At 44.3% G+C, this 15,202-nt stretch overlaps 1 protein-coding gene and 1 long non-coding RNA gene across 3 annotated transcripts in view; one reads left to right on the forward strand and one right to left on the reverse strand.

Moving 5' to 3' along the window:
* Positions 1 to 5,649: 5,649 nt before the first annotated feature.
* The window catches only part of LMBR1 (limb development membrane protein 1), a 108,851-nt gene continuing 99,298 nt past the window's right edge, over positions 5,650 to 15,202 (reverse strand). The window contains exon 15 of one of the 2 annotated variants that reach the window (XM_077761313.1): positions 5,650 to 5,719. The gene's annotated coding sequence lies outside the window, so the exon portion shown is untranslated. Of the gene's footprint in view, positions 5,720 to 8,796; positions 8,886 to 15,202 lie in introns of those variants that run through there. The other variant, XM_077761305.1, reaches the window with a different exon arrangement.
* Positions 5,658 to 15,202, forward strand: part of LOC144229322 (uncharacterized) — a 35,289-nt gene continuing 25,744 nt past the window's right edge. The window contains exon 1 of the long non-coding RNA XR_013334460.1: positions 5,658 to 5,741. This is a non-coding gene — a long non-coding RNA (uncharacterized LOC144229322). The remainder of the gene's footprint in view (positions 5,742 to 15,202) is intronic.

Consider the following 15,202-nt stretch of genomic DNA (forward strand, 5'->3'; position numbering starts at 1 on the left):
CCCCCCGAGTACACCTGGCGCCGGGGTGCCTGGCAGACGGTTGCCGTGCGGCCAGTGGCGTCCCTGCACAACCATCCGCCTCCTCCAGCAGCACAAGTGCACGCAAAGGGCGGACGAAGTACGAAAAAGAGGAAAATACAGACACAGACGCAGTTGGGTTTGGGGTAACGAGTTTGGCCGCGCGGGCCTGTGAACACGCTGCGTATCAGCCAGTCAGACGCCGTGAGCCTTATACTATGTGAATTACACCTCACAGTAGCTGGGGGCAAAAACTGGGAAATACCTTTAGAAGTCTCGGGCCTCGGCATGACACCAAAAAGCTATAGGAAACTGCATATTTTAAAATTTAAAATTCCCATACCACAAAGACCCAATATTGACAAGTTTAGAAAACGAAAAAGATACACACCAGAAAGATAAACATTTAATAAGCATGATATACAGTTTTTATAAAACAATAAAGATATAATGAACTACCAGAAGAAGAATGGGCTAAGTATACTTAATGATAATTCACAAAAGCAGAAATACAAACAGCTGATAAAATGTTTTTCAAGTTCCCGATAGTTATTAGAAATGCGAAGCACAACAATCGCACGCGTGCCTCTCGGGTGCGCACTCCCACACGAGGCGCAAGGTCCGTGCTGGCTCCAGAAACATCTTCACAAGCTGTCGATGAGAGCATAGGCTGATTGGATCTTTCTGGAAGTAGTCTGAAAATATGCACTGTCTTTGATCCAAGACTTTAATACCCAGGAATTAGGTGAATGTGTAACTTACGATAAGAGACATGTAGTTGGTCTTTCTCCAGGTTCCTGGCGCAGAAATAAAGCCTGTGGAACTTCCTACGTGATAAGAGGATAAAGGTGTCCTTTGATACGCGTGAGATGCCCCTTACGACCACACTTGAGCCTGGGTTAGTGAGCTGTCTCTTGGAAGGGGGGGCGGGGGGGCGGAACAACCACTTCCAGGCCCAGCCTCCCCATCTCCGGGGAGGGGGGAAGGCCGGAGCTCCAGCTAATCGCTAACAGCCAACCCTTGCTTCAATCACGTCTGTGCAATGAAGCTTCCATTTAAAAAACACCCTAACGGAAGGGGTTCAGAGAGCTTCCGGGTCGGGGAGCACGCGGAGGCGCTGGTGGGAGGGCGCACCTGGAGGGGGCGGGGCCGCTCTGCTCCTCCCCCCGCCCCATGAGTCTCCTCCGTCTGATGCTCCTGAGCTGCGTGCTCTGTCATGAAGAGGTAATGTAGTGAGTAAAGCGCGTCTGTGAGCTGCTCTAGCAAATCACTGAGCCAGAGAGGGTGGTGGGAACCTGGGATTTATAGCTCGTTGGTCAGAGCACAGGGGACAGCCCAGACTTGGCCCCGGGCATCTGAGGTGGCGGTGGAGGCCAATCTTGTGGGACTGAACCCTTCACCTGTGGGGTCTGCACTAACTCTAGGGAGACAGCGTCAGGATGAAATCAGACTGTAGGACACTGACGCGGCTTCCACAGAGAAGTGGGCAAAGAGCTTGGTGTAGGAAAGGCCCCCACACTTTGGGGGCCAAAAGTGAAGTATTGAGAGAACAGAAGATACGTTTTCCATCCCAAGTTTCTAAAGCGAGAAGAGAACAGTGTGCTAAGACATATGCAAAAAGCTATTTGTTAGTATGCACAGCCATTCACTAGGATACAGCAGCCACAGCTACTCAACAGGACAGAACGGCTGTAGCCACTTGACGTTACGGCGTGTCCGGGTTCTTAGGGGCCACGGTTGGTAAGCTGTGTATCTTTTAAGAAGAGCTTTTCAAGAGAGAAGACATTAAGACATTCTCCTAGGAGTTTCAGTAACTGATCAAACTTTGTTCCTCAGCTTCACATTAAATGTCTACCTCCTCACATTCAGACACTGAAGATCTTTCTGGGCCTGACGCCATCCACACCAGGTGCTGCTGCCCTACTCTGCATCACCCAAGCTTGGGAACTCAACTCCCCAGTACGTTTAGGAGGACAGAACACTAAAATCACATCTAAGGACAACTGGGCTTCATCTGAATTTCCTATCTGATGACACTGGAACTTGAAGACACGTTTACCTAACTGAATTATGCAGAACTGGAAGTTAACTAACTTCTCTTCAAAACTAGCTCCCAGCTCCATTCCTCCAACACACAGGGATTGATCACCTAGTTTTGGAATTTTCTAATCCATTTTTTTAGAGTTTTAGCAGTTTCTACTGACTTTAATTACATTTTTTGCAGCGCAACTAATAATCTGCACATAGAATACTCTGACTTCTGGGGCATTTGCAGTGATGAATTTTACCTAAATAATATTCAAAAGCCAAAATATTTTTGTGTTCCTTCATCATTCAACTAGATCCTGAAGCCATATTTTTCAAACTAAAGTTTATGATCCATTAGCATTAGTGGTTTCTGTCTATATTCTAAAAAATAAAATAGAAAAGGCCAGCATGCATCACATACAGTAGAAGTAGGTGCTACTCTGTTGATTTTTGTTACAGAAGTTTGGGGGGGAGGGGGCACTGAAAAGTGTACTTCCTCCTATCATCAAAGAGGTGGAAAGTCACTGCTGTAAAGGCTTCTGTCTGCCAGTGAATTCACCAGGTGCCATTGCCATTTACCCTTCCAGGAACTGTGGAGCAGGCTGCCCAGACCACCGGGTGTGGCTCAGTCCTTTTATGGAAAAGATTAGAGAAATCAAATACATCTAAACAAATGTCATCTAAATTAGATGACACCCAGGACTTTAATTGTTAATGCTACGTTTTAGCTGTAATTGGTTGCAAGAAATTGATCTACCAAGAACTCCACAAAAGAAAAGGGAGAAAACAGTCACTTCTTCAATTCAACACCCCACCAGAATCACTACTGCCCTTTAGGAAACTGAAAGGGAAGTAACCTACGCATAGCCTTAAGCTTTAGCCACGATGGTATTTGAGATTTAAAACTAAAACCAAAACGCATCTGAATGCTTATAAACCAAAATATGAAACCACTTTTTGTAAAACTTTAATTGCTAAGACATCTAAAAAGTCACACTAGAAGCGTCTCATAGAAACAAACAAGACCAACAGATAATTTGTAAACAGAACACTCTAGTGAACAACAGTAATTCACCAGTGTGTCTGAACACCATCTCTAACCCATACCAGTGTTCAGTATAAAAGTCAGTGCTGTATACAAACTCATATTTAAAAGAAATTATTTTAAGAATTCCATCTTTATACATTAAATACTGTGCTAACACCCGAGAAAGCCATGGAGGGTTCTCAAATGATGGAAGCCCACGCCATAGGCGGGTTACGAGGTTACGGAGGCATGGAGACGAGGGGGTCTGTGTGCTCCAGCAACGGGGCACANGAGCCGCTGACACATCCAAGAGTCAAAACCACACAGAAGGTTTGTTTGAGTCCACTGATCAGCCAGCCTCTCAGTGTGGCCCTGAAGGAGCGAGCGTGTTTGTACGCATGTGTAAATGTGTGCAATTTTCACATAGCCTCACTTTGACGGCAGGTTTGTTTTTATACAGAATATATATAAAGCTAAGTAAATACTGAATCTCAGAGATACTTGGAAAAATCAGTAAAAATTACAAATGTTATCATCTGTAACTGTCTAATTTTAAATTATTTAAGTGTCGCAGAACCAAGATAAGAACTGGCTACGTCTCCTCACGAAACTCTATAATGAACGTGTCCCACGGCCCTTGCAGGGCGGCCCTAAGGTGAGATGGAGTAAACGGGCCCGACGAGAAGGAAGTGGTGGCCCCGAGCCTCTGTCACCCGCATGTCAAGTGCAACTGCAAGGCCTGACCAGAGTGAGTGCGAGCGCGCGGCCTCCGTGTGTGCGGCCCGCTTCCGTCGCCGCCTCGCACAGCCGGCCACCGGCATGCCGACGCGAGCGCTGCGTCTATGCGAAGTCTCTGCCCGGGAGGAAGGCCCCGTGTGTGACCAGGGACGTGCTGTTTGCAGAACCCCGAGCGGCTGTGACCATGTGACAAACAGGGGCTCTATCAACCTGCATTCGTTCCCACAAAAGGGGTCTGAGACCCAAGGCTCAAAACTGCCCCCCACATGAGGTGCATCCTCGGTCTCAGAAGCCATGACGGACGGTGCAGCCAGTAGTAGCTGCAGGAATTTACGATACATTTCACTGCTTACCCATCCAAATGTGGCCTACGTTGTAAAAGAAACTTTCAAATGAACAAAGAATTGATACAGACATTGAAAAGTTTAATGTTTCACTCAGAAACCCTCAGACATCTTACAAATACCCAGGACTTCCTATGGATGTGGCCGGACACCGGTGTAAGTTACCACTGACGTTCTTTTATTTAAAGAACTTTCTTCTTCCTCTCCTTGACCGGGTCTCTTCAAAATACGGACCACAAGCGAGTTTCAGTAAAAATCAAAGCTTGCAACTAATGTTTAAATAGGTGTAACTGGCAGTGGAATGCGGAAATAGCCCACTTCTGTTCATTTCCCCCCTCTGCAGATCGTGCGCTGAAACCCCCAATGCTGCCCTGCTGGTATTTAGTGCGTGTTGTGCAGAATCGCAAAATGGTCTTTTGTTCTAAAACTAAGCTGCATTTTAACAAGCAGAGAAGCTCAGAAGGAAATGCGGAGGTATAAATAAAGGAGAGATATACTCAGTGCAACTCAGGAATATACAGATTGATTTTTCTTATTATTTTGGCTCTAAATGGAAATTTTTTATGTCAACTATATACAGCCCAAGTTTCATAAAATTCTCCAAACAACAACGAGAAAAATGTTCTTTTACCTTTGTCTGAACGCAGACAGCCTACTGCCGTGCACACCGTGCGTGGGACCGAGTGCTTACGGAGACTGCGGAACCGTGAACTGGGCGCAGCGCTCAGTGCTCTATCCTCGTGCGACGTAACACAGAGTGCAATTTTATAGTTTTATTCGGTGGACTTAAAGTCAAGCAGCCGGCCCAAGAATTATGTACAATTCAGTAACTGAGTGATTATCAGATCACCATACATTGTAGAGCTACCCTCACATCATGAATGCGGATACAGTGCATCTGGGTGGTAAACCGGTAACTTTCAGAAATCTGAGGTTGAAATCGGCATATACAAAAGTAACCAAAGCCTGAAGAATGCGGCGACGGAGGGGCTTCTACCACAGATCGTTTGTAGTTTCATAAGGGACACGGGAGAACAAGGGACCCAGGGATATCCGAAGAAATGCTTGAAAAACGGAGTGTCCATATAGCCTATAAGGCAAAATCTAAGTCACAAGTGTATTCAACACCGGCAACCCTGTGATGAGAGGTAATCCTGAACCACATACACGGAGGGCGCAGGACAGGGGCTGGAACGACGTCCCGCGGGGCTCACTGCGCTGCACCGCGGCAGGTGTTTCCGGGCGTCCTACCCCCGCACAGGTTTTAAAAGAATTTCGTATTTTTCCCTTGACTCAAAGTCCAATCGAGGTCACTCTGAAACAGACCGGAACTACGCTTCCATCTTTTCCTTAAGGAAGCGAGAAACACCATNCGGTGCCGTTCTCGTGGCCGCCTCCATCTTGAATAGAATACGTAGCGGGATTTAACCGAATTCTTAGAAAGCCCCGCAGTCGCCTTCACACACTGTCCCGTGGGGGCGGCGGCACCGGCACCNCCCGTTCGCAGACGGCTTGGACGCCTCTGAGTCCCGTGGCGCTTCTGACAAGTGGAGCTTATGCAGCCCTGCGGGAAGAGTAAGAAACCGGTGAGAAAGGACGCGCGGCTGCGCGGGGGCACAGGGCCAGCAGGGCGGTGTCCGGGGCCACCGGGGCAGCTGGGGGTGCTGGCCGCGCCCCTTCAGGATGAAAGACCCCTCCTCCCTGCTGGTGGCTCCCGGGGCCTTCTCCTCAATTCTGTGCAGCTCTGGGGCCCGAGGGGGCTTCCGGTTTCTCCTCTCTACAGTTAGCTCCCTCCCCACCCCCCCTGTCCTCCGCCCCGACCCCGGGAGCACCCTCCTGCACGCCTCCCCCTGCACCTCATCCGGACCCAGTGTGCTTCCCAGGGGGCCTAGCCTGACCCGAAGATGACCGCGTTCCTGTTTGAAAATACACACATGCAAGTACACACACAGGGAAACATATGGAAAGACGCACCAAAACACTAGGCATGTCGTTAAAAAGAAAAGCAACGGAAAACATGACCAAAAAGAAAAAGACAAGAAATGGCCAAAAAATAAACTGAACATAAACACCATTTCATTATTCAAAGATAGTTCACAGAATAAGAGATCATCGCTGTCTTTTACAGTTGCATTGGTTTCCTTCTGGGTCACACACCAGTCACTCACCTAATGTACCCAACATACACAACCGTGCCTCCCAGGGGAAAACGGAGAAGATAATTTGAGTTTATGTGGCCCCAAAGCTCTCAGCACTAATTAATAAGATGAAGCACAAAGATGTTCAAGAATACATAACCAGCCCATCCACAGAAAAGATTTTGAGGAATCATTTTTATACAGCTCAGACCTTTGTGACACCTCAGAAACGTACTTGGATCAGCTTTTTTCCTCCCAAGATTCCAGACAGCTATCTACCTGGCGGTTAAGCAATTTTTACATCCCTCTTTATTCAACACAGCACTCTGATTTTTGAAGTTTCTATCACCTGCATATCTTACTGAAAGAAAACGTAAAATTGAGTCTGTCTGAGATGGATGAATGGTTGGGAAAAAAGAGATCAATCTAACACAAAAACAGTTCTGATCCCCGGAATGGCCAAACCACTGGGCGACGACAGGAAGCCGCAGCTGCTGGGGGTGGGCAAGCGTGTTCGAACAGGGCCTGCTGGAGAAGGAAGTGGGCAGACAGAGGACCAGCGGGGTAATCGATGCCCGAAGTAAACGGGAATCCCCTCTTAGGATCGACTATTCCCCGTTGTTACTTCTAAAACGCGGGCAGCACAAGCTGTGCGTCTTGTGAAACAACTACGTCTCTCTGTGCAGATGCCGTCACTTCCACCACCGGCCGGGGCTTATTTACACACAGAGGACACCGGGTCCTCTATGGGACAGACACTGTCACTGTCAATGGACACAGCAGCAGAGGGGAAAAGCCTACAAAAAAAAGGGGGCGGGGAGGAGACAGTTAAATTTTATAATCAGATTATGATTCCCAGTGAAACCAGGTTGAAGATCTCAGATTACTCACACATTATTACATATACTTAATGAGGATCTTTTTCTAGATATAATTAATCTCCTCCTTAGGCATTCCAAAGAGTAACAGAAAACGTGGATCAAAACCACTAAATCCATCTGTTAGTTTTACACAAGTCTTGACCATTCTGCTGCCCGTTAGGGTCAAAGGGCCATCACAACATACGTGACTTCACCTCAGGTTAAACGAGGCTTCACCACATCAATAAAGATTTCCTGATAAAGACGGTATCCCGAACACCCAACTAAGTTCATGGTAACGCATCGACAACCCTCTCGTGTCGGTGCCTAGTAACGGGGAACTGATCTGACATTAGAATTAATCTCACCGATGCCACCACGGACTTGAAAATGAAGCTCTAACTTCAGACACTTGGCGAGGAGAATGGCTGATCCTCACGCCACCGTAACAGATTTGTACCTTGTCAGCGTCAGGAAACTTAGGCATGAAAATCCACAAATTATCTGGTGCTTCTGCTGAAATGTCACGCTCTCCTCTAGGCCGCTATTCACCAGCCATCCCCTCACAGGGTAAATTTAAAGTAAAATACATAGGAATAGATCATTTGAAATCTTTTTTCCTTCCCAAAGGTCATCCCTTCAACCGCAGGGGCTGGAAGAACTATGTCGGTGAGAAGCCGCACTGCGGCGCAGAAGGGGGAAGTTACCCGGATGTTAGTCAGTGCAGGGCCTTAGGCGATCGCTATGAGCCACAACGGAACACAGACCGCAAACACTCAAGTGATGTCAAGTTAGGGAAATGACCTACTGTTAGGAGTCTCCCCAGTAAATCACTGCCTTTCTTTTATTATAAAATTACATACTCCCAACCCAAGAGAGTTTATATTGCCCTGGCATTCCTAAAATATGAGGCCTGATACATGCCTAGTACTAATGTTGAGCATGAAAAACACTTGAGAAGTTACATCTATACCCTTTATACCTTGGCCAAAACTAAGAGGTTTTTAATACTGTCACAATGCACGTGACTCACGGAATGTGTGATTCGTGAATGCCCGCTCCCCTACTGATCACAAGAATACTAATATTTTTGTCTTGACTGATTTGGCTTACGGAAGAGAATTTATGGATCAGCTCGATATCGTAAAATATGAGCCTCAGAAGAGATCTGTCACTAACAGTAAGAGGTCTCATCACCAGAAGGTAAGTTTATCCCCTTATTGCCCTCTCCTCACCACCACCAGTGTCAGCAAAACACTACAAGAGCTCATTTTATCGAGCCCTTCTGATGTGTCAGGACCAGCTCAGGCCCTTACGAGAAACAGTTCCGTTAACATCCACAACAGTCCTCACGAGAAGACGATATCCTCACCATTTTATAGATGAGGAAGCCAAGGCTTCATGAAATAACTTTACACAAGAGCATAACCAGCAAGCATTGGGTCAGAAATGTGACCTCTAAGGTGTTACACATTAGGAAAAATGAACAGATGAAGATTTAAAATTAACTGAAATGGCAAAATAAAAAATTAGTAGGAAGAGAGAAAATACCCATAAACCTCAGGATTACCTAGGGCCTTGAAAAGTTCTTCTCGCACGGCAGAGGTGAATTTTCTGACCAGACACAATGTTGTCACAATAGCAAAAAGCAAATTGTAGGATAACACAATATAGAAATTTCCCAGCCAATTAAACCTTCCAAAGTCTCCAAGTAGATCAAATCTAGTGATTCCTGTTAAAAATAAATAAAATAGCCCTTAATAAATCAGGCACAATATATTTAAATACGTTACAAAATAAAGTACAACACAGATCAAATTCCACGGACTTTCTCATTTCTGTTCATGGGAATCCTGGTCCAAATTAATGCTTGTTCTGGGGACACCCTCAACCAGCCCTCACCTACTGTGTCCACGGGTCACGGTCCTTGGAGGTGACCCTGGAGCGAAGGCCCTCACACTATGCTTGCCCCCACAAGACGTCCACCGCGCTGCCGCTCACGGGGAGGGTGCCCAGCGTGCTCAGCTCACTCAGGACACAAGAGTCATGGCAGACGAGGCACGCGACAATCCTTCATACTTCCCACCTCCCCACCGCTTGGTCCCCCTCCCTCCATGCAGGTCCCAGGTGGACTGTCACCTCCTTAGAGAGGCAATTGTTTCCTCTACGGAAAACGGCCGGCCCCTTCTGCGACCCTGTCCAGCCTCATTACGCTTCTTTGTAACATGACACTACTTGAAATACTTTTTTTCCTTTCTAGTGTCTCTATTGCCCACTTTCCCCACCAGAATGTAGGTTCTATGAGAAGAAGGACTTTGGTTTTTTTCACTCCTATATTCCCAATGCCCAGAGCCACGCTTGCACATACTTAATACTTAACTACATCAATGAATAAACTCATAGGGTTATTCTTTTCCAGGGGAGGCAGGGAGATGTTATTAACCTGAACCGGGAGCCCCAGGTTTGTGGGGTAAAAGCCTGGAAATGCACCAGAGTTATATACACTGAAGCTACTTAAATTCACCGAAACACATTTTAAAAAGCAAGTCTTTTTATTAAAAAAAAAAAAAAAAAAAAAAAAGTCATCCTATTCAGTGATAACGTGCTCTAGGCCAAATACTTACTAGAAAGAGTATGTGAATGCTAGGACTTTTCTGACCACTGGGAAATAAATAAGCAAGCAAGCAGCATGCAGGTAGCCAAGTGACAGATGGTGACAATCTTCGAGGAAGAAACGGAAGAGCTACTTGGAGCCATATAAAATTGTAACCACAAACGGCTGTATAAGCAAAACCATGCTCCCTTTATTTCATGGGTGGCCTAAGGATTTCGAGTAACCAAACTCCATTTCATTTATCAGCTGCCTTTGGAACTCAGCTCTCACCTCACCAAAGCAATCCCATCACCCATGACAGGGACGACCCCACACGGGCAGCGCGTAGAGAAAACAGAAAAACCTTCGTATCCGAAAGTGTCACGAAAATAGGACGTTTCAAGAAGTATTTCTTTAACAGCCACATTTACATAGCGCCAATATATGTGAATTTGAGAAACAATAATCTACCATGATATTTTAAAAAGATTAATGAAAATATACAATAAAGTATCTTTGTAAAGAAGGTGCAGGGACCCAGCCCCCAGCGGAGAACGCAGCACAGACCACATGCCAGTAACCGCCACGGCTGCTGTTTCTCAGATTAAACACTGGACTGTGTTAAAAGGAAAACATACCTAATTACACATTTTATTTTTCAAACAAAGTACCATTTAATTTAACCTAGGAAGTTATCTGCAGACAGGATACAGTCCTTCCAAAACACATTTCAGTGACTTCAGCCCAAGGATCCCAGATAACTAGTTTATTTGATACTTAGGACCAAACTCCTTTGAGACTCTGGTGAGAGCCATAGCCCTTTACACAAGAGAAACACAGAGACGCACACAGACATGAAACCTTGCGTGTGATGAAGCAGACTGATCACAGGATACATCCCTTGTGCGGATGCTCCAGAAGAGTCTGGCCTGCTCTCTGGATATTTCTAATCATATACCACCGTTCGCAAAGTCAAAATCAGAACATGAATACCCCATATATGCTTGTTCAGTTACTTCAAAACCATTCATGTACTACTCACTGGCTGTTACATTATACACAAAGAACAGACTTTAAAGACAAATACGAGTTCTCACGGTCTCTTCACAGGCTGGTGACTTGCCTTGTGAACCTATGGGGTCAGGCCACTTTGGACAGCACGGAGACATGCTACCCAGGAACCCCGCCGGCATCCTGAGCCTGGCCTGTGCACCACAGGGGGACAGCAGTGCCACACGCTGAGCGAAGGGCCAGTGGAATGCTGTTACATACAGCTTCTCAGTGGGTTGAACTCGGTATCCTGAGAGTGGAGGCCAAGCTTTCCTGAAAAACCCCGGACAGGAGCTGTCTCCTCATTACCTGTCTGGACACCCCGGGTTGACCTCGTGGATGGGAGCCTGTCGCCACCATGCAACAAAGCACTAGACAAAGTAGCAGATGACAGGGGCTAGTTCTAACGACGATGTAGTCTTTTAAATTTCTAACTAACACTGTCTGACTAAAAGATCACTGCGGACAACACAGCAGCTCTTCAGTTCTGAAAATCCTGTACAAGACTGAACCTTGAACAATCACCCCTAACCCAATGTCCGAGAGGCTTAAGTCATAGCAGTAATTAAATTGTAAAATGTTACTTTTTTATTAAAAGTGCCAACACTTAAAAAAAAGTAACAATTCTTAAAATTTTAACTTTCATATGTATTGTAAAAATGTATAATACTTGAAAATCTCTACTTCCAGAGAAGGATATAAAAGGGTATTAAGGCAGCTGCTTGGATTCTGTGTTTCCCTCTCTATCCGCCCCTCCCCCACTCTCTCTCTCTCTCAAAAATAAACATTAAAAATTCTTTTTAAAAAAAGGGGTATTAAGGGAGCAAATTTTAAGATAAGACTAAAAAAATTCAATTATCAAATGTTATTTAACTCTGCTAGTCAAATACCGAAATGTTCATTCCCATTCAAAAGTCATTTCTTTAAAGATAGGTAAAATATACACCAGGGAAAAGCCTGGCTAGTCAGGCATGGCTAAGCACAAGGCCTTCTCATCTGTGAATGAAACCACGCACCGGCTCCCCCCGCCAAGATGCGGTTAAAAATGTTTTATGCGTAATTCCTTGAATAATGGAATTCGTACCTTTACAAGACCAAGGTACGAAACCTCATTTCAGGGAAGAACTGGCTACTCCACCTACCATATGACTCGTAAGAATTCACCTTCGTTAGCCCACCTGAGGTGACTCTGATTTCTAACAAGCACATTCTGGTTCTGTACTAGCATGAAGAGGTCGAGAAAGAGTTTGTAAAGCCTGACGCTGACGCACTTAAGGGATCATTAAAGCAACTTTATCATTAAAGCACGTGTGCTGCATCCCACACAAATGGCTGACATGATATCCACGGCTTTCATGTAAGACTACCAAAAGGAACACACACACCTTGTCATAAAAACATAAATTTATAAGTTGAATGTTCTCTGACAAAACAATGGGATTGACACATTTTTTTCCCTCTGGACTCTTACGGCGGTTAAATTATGATCCTGACTAGGTTTCCAAATTCCCTTCTCTAAACCATACTGCTGGAATAAATTTATACCTAAGGCAGCATCAAATAATAAATATGACTTAAAGAGTAGGAAATAATAAAATCTACAATTATTTTTAAGCACCGTTAATTTCAGGATTAATGTAAATATGCCCACTGTCAACTTTATTTATTCAAAAATAAAATCATTCTAAATTAAAGACAGGTTCTACTTCTGGGGTGGATAGAGAGGATGCTGTTAAAGCAAAGACTTCAACTTTTGACTGGTCTTACTTTGCAAGTAGATTTTCATTAAATTACATCAACTAGAAATACTGACTTCAGGTTCGAGACAAGAAGGAATAAAAGAGACCAGATTTTCTTCCATACCTGAATCAACCAAAAAGACTGGACAAAGTATACAAAACCTTCATTTTCAAGACCCTGGACATCAAGCAATAAAGGTCAATAATGCTGACAGACAAGCAACAGGAGAGGTGGGCCCGACATCTATCTGCCACAGCTCCCGCCTGTGAAGGCTTCCGGGCTGCAGTGTGGAGAGTCACGGGGACGCGGTCCAGCCATCCTGCTAAGCTGAAGAGACGCAGTGGGAAAGTGGGGACCGCAGGGTGGACAAAGAGCTATATGGGGTGGGAACCCAGATGCGTGCAAGAACCCCTAGAGTATTCAGCAGGGAACCGACCCATTCGTGCTTATGGGTAAACAACTGAACCAGGAATGACCCAGACGATAGAATGAATAGCAAGGACATTTAAATAATCATAACTGTATTCCTTATATTTCAGAAGCTGGAAGAGTGAACTTGTTACACAGAGACAGGGAACATACAAAACAGATCCAAACTGACCTTCTACAAAGGAATATTACAATGTAAGACAGGAAAAATATACTCGATGGTGTTAGTGACAGATTAGACACTGCAAGAGAAGAGATTAGTAGAACTGAAGACACACCAATAGAAAATACTCAAAATGAAACACAGAAAGCAAAACAAGACCAAAAAAATAAACAGAGCATTAGTGAACTGTGAATTACTTTCAAATGAATGATAGGCTTGTGGTAAGAGTTCCTTAAGGAGAGGAAAGAGAACAGGAAGGAAAAAGCACCTGAAGAAATAATGGCTGAACATCTTCCAAATCTGATGAAAACCATATACTTACAAATCAAAGAAGTTCAATAAACTCAATGAACAAAAATCTGAAGAAAACTACACCACAGCACATCACAATTAAACTTCTTAAAATCAGTGATAAAGAAGGAATATCTTAAACAGTCGCATGCAAAAAAAAAATCAAATTTTAAAAAACAAAGATAATGATCACAGAAGATTTCTCGTCAAATACTACACAAATGAGAATATAGTCATATAATGTCTTTAAAATACTGAAGGAAAAAGTCAATTGTAATTCCATATCCAGTGAAAATAACTTTTAAAAAATAAGGCAAAATACATTTCATGTCTACAAAAAGCTGAAAGAATCCATCACTAGCAGACCTGCATTACATGGGATGTTTAAAAAGTCCTCCAGACAGACAGAAGGAAAAGGACACCAGAAGGAGATCCAGATCTACACAAAGGAACGAAGAACAGCAGCAATGATGACTCTGCGGGTAAATCTAAAAGACTTGTTAGTTTTAAATCTCTTTGAAAGATCACTGTTCAAAGCAAACATGGAAACACCGTATTACAGGCTTTCTAACATGTGTACAAATACAATTTATGATAACAAGGGCACGAAGGCTGCCAGGGGAGAAATGGAAATATGCTGTGAGAAGGCTCTTCTACGCAGCACCTGGCACCACCAGAAGGTGGGCTGTGAGGGACTACCATGTATATCATGAGCCAGAGAGCAGCTATCCAAATACTACAACAAACAGTTATGGCAAACAGGTCAACAAAGGAGATAAAGTAGAATCATTTTTTTAAATGCAACATGTTCAGGGGAAAAATGAAGATAAAGAGGAAGAAGGGAAGGAATAAGAGATGAGAAGAAATGGAAATTAAAGAACAAGATCTGTAATCGCACTCACAGTAAATCGTCTAAACATCCAAATTCAAAAATGAAGATTAACAGACTATATAGAAAAGCAAGACTCAAATCTAAATTATCTTTTTTAAAATGTTTTTTCCTTTTTTTACGTTGATTTTAGTTTTGAGAGAGAGGGAGCATGTGAGTAGGGGAAGGGGCAGAGAGAAAGGAGAGAGAATTCCAATCAGGCTCCACGCTGTCAGTGCAGAGCCCTACGCAGGGCTTGATCCCACAAACTGTTAGATCATGACCTGAGCCAAAGTCAAGAGTTGGACACAACTGACTGAGCCACACAGGCTCCCTTCTATATTATCTTTAAGACACCAACTATTTAAATACAAAGACACATCGGCACCTGGGCATCTCAACTGGTTAAGTGTCCAACTCTTGATATTCGCTCAGGTCATGATCCCGTGATCATGAGATCAAGCCCCACATCACGCTCTGTGCTGAACACAGAGCCTACTTGGAATTCTCTCTCTCCCTCCCTCTCTCTGCCCTTCCCCTACTCTCTCTCTCTCTCAAAATAAATATTTAAAAGATAATAAATAAATAAATAAAAAGGCAAACAGGTTGGAAAACAGTATACTATGTAATCATAATCAAAAAAATAAAAGCTGATGGGTCGCCTGGGTGACTCAGTCGGTTAAGCGCCAACTTCTGCTCAGGTCACGATCTTGGGGTCTATGGGTTCGATCCCCGCGTTGGGCTCTATGCTGACAGCTCAGAGCCTGGAGCCTGCTTCAGATTCTGTGTCTCCCTGTCTCTCTGCCCCTCCTCTGCTCGTGTTCTGTCTCTTTCTGTCTCACAAATAAATTAAATGTTTAAAAAAAAAAAAACCAAACTGCCATGGCTGTATTAATGTCACACAAAATAGCTTTT

Source organism: Crocuta crocuta, unplaced genomic scaffold (genome assembly GCF_008692635.1).
Source record: "Crocuta crocuta isolate KB4526 unplaced genomic scaffold, BGI_CrCroc_1.0 scaffold408, whole genome shotgun sequence".
NCBI lineage: Eukaryota > Metazoa > Chordata > Mammalia > Carnivora > Hyaenidae > Crocuta > Crocuta crocuta.